Source organism: Lolium rigidum, chromosome 5, assembly GCF_022539505.1.
Source record: "Lolium rigidum isolate FL_2022 chromosome 5, APGP_CSIRO_Lrig_0.1, whole genome shotgun sequence".
Lineage (NCBI taxonomy): Eukaryota > Viridiplantae > Streptophyta > Magnoliopsida > Poales > Poaceae > Lolium > Lolium rigidum.
This window is the reverse complement of record NC_061512.1, coordinates 91466405-91468786: the sequence shown is the minus strand read 5'-3', so window position 1 is coordinate 91468786 and position 2382 is coordinate 91466405.

Here is a 2382-nt window from a genome sequence, read left to right as displayed (position 1 = left end):
CATTATGATGTAAGTACGTGCTTAGTACAAGTTCCATACATTGCCTTATTTATGGAACTTGTTATTATCTTATATCTACATTGCATAATAAATGTTTGAATAGTTCATAGTTGTAACTATGTTTGCAATATTACTAGAATGCAGTTGTAATGAAGAAGTCCTTAGTAGAAGATAGAGCGCAAAAAAGGTTCCGGGGTGAGCCTATGCAACGATATAATGTAAGTTTGTGCTTAGTACTTGTGACTATCTCATATCGACAATGCTTAATACATGTTTGCATAGTTCATCGTTTAACTCTTTTTGCATTATTATCAGAATGCAGTTGTGATGGAGCAATCTTCATCAGAAGAGAGGCCCACAAAAAGTTCTGATCTTTCTTCTGATGCATCCTCTCATAGCCGTCAACCTAGACCATTCCTTTCATCAAACAATAAATATCTCAAGGCTGTACTTTATAAAAGACATGGTATTGCTCGCTTTAAGATGCTCGTAGGCGATATGTTGACCAAGAGTACACACGATTCAATCAAGGCGATTGCCAAATGTCAACGTGTTATTGATGATGCTAATAGAAGTCCTCAATGATTCTATGTAAATTTTTTATTTGGGCACATTAATTGCCTTGTAATTTTTCTAGTTATTTTATTTGTGTATGTAATTGTGTGTATCATTGATACCAGATTTTAGGCTCATGAAATTTAATGTAAGTTCACTAGTCAAACAACCAGGGCCCTACAACAGATTGTGCCGGCCCACTTACAGTAGTGTGGGACCCACTTTCATTTTGGGTTGGCCCACTTATTTATTGGGCCGGCCCGTTAACACGATAGTGGCCCCACCTGTTTATTGGGCCGGCCCACTATCTTGTTGGGCCAGCCCAATAACGTTATGGTGGACCCCACATACTAAATGGGCCGGCCCTTTAACAGGAAAGTGGGACCCACCGTGTTTTTGGCCCGACCCACTATCTTGTTGGGCCAGCCACTTGCTATATGGTGGACCCCACATACTAAATGGCCGGCCCTTTAACAAGAATGTGGGACCCACCTGTGTTTTTGGCCCGGCCCACTATCTTGTTGGGCCAGCCCACTTGCTATATGGTGGACCCCACATACTAAATGGGCCGGCCCTTTAACAGGAATGTGGGACCCACTTGTGTTTTGGCCCGGCCCACTTTCTTGTTGGGCCGGCCCACTTGCTATATGGTGGACCCCACATACTAAATGGGCCGGCCCTTTAACAGGAAAGTGGGACCCACATGTGTTTTTGGCCCGGCCCACTTTCTTGTCGGGCCAGCCCATTTGATCTATTGTGAACCCCACGTACTAAATGGGCCGGCCCGATATCAGGAAAGTGGGACCCACAGGCTAATTGGGCCGGCCCAATAACTTCTTGGGCCAGCCCACTTGCTTTAAGGTGGACCCCACTTGTTAAATGGGCCGGCCCGATAACAGGAAAGTGGGTCCCACATGTCTTGCGGGCCGGCCCTTTTGCCTGTTGACCGGTCAATCGAGTGCATTCGGCCCGGCCCACATGCTTAGTGGGGCGGTCCATTAAAGTTTTGACCAGTCAACCGTAGAGGTTAGGCCCGGCCCACGTAACTAATGGACCAGCCCAGCTATATAGTTGGCCGGTCAAACTAAGTCAGCTGGCCCGGCCCGCAAACTTAATGGGCTGGCCCGCTTAAGACGTGGCGAGCCTCGTGTGGGCCTACCATCTACCACGGGGTTTCGGCCGGCTAATGCCGTTAGCCGCCGATTAACGGCGTACGCCACGTGTCGGTTGCATGACGTCGGCGGTCAACGGGCTCCCGGAAACACTTCTGCAACGGTCCGATTTTCCGTGGCGGAAGGGCGCCCAAGCGCGACGGACCGAAAAAATCGTCGTAGGACTTTGCCTGACGCAGTTTCGACAACAGAACCCATATCGTCGGGTTAGACCAATAGGCGACGAAAAATACCCCTTAGCGGACGATTTTGAGATGTTGTCTATCAGAACTTTTCTTGTAGTGCAACATGGAAATTTCAAAATCCTCCCAAAAGCTTTATTTTGGAGTGACTAAGAAGGATCCATGCTTACTTTTTCATTTTCATGTTTTAAACTTGTTTAAAGCTAGGTTTGACCAAGATTCAAGTGTGCATAAAAAATTCAAAAAAACCCCAAAAAATGAAAAACCAAAGGACATAGTCTTCTTATGCCACATATATAGTAAGCATTCAAGTTGATAAACAATATCTCGACACATATCAAACAAGAAAAATCATATGTATCATATCTACTCCTAACCCTAAATTTGTCTTATGAAGTCAAGCATGAAGAGAAGTGGTTTGGGTTTCAAACATGGAAATTTCAAAAACCTCCCAAAAAGCTTCATTTTAGTGT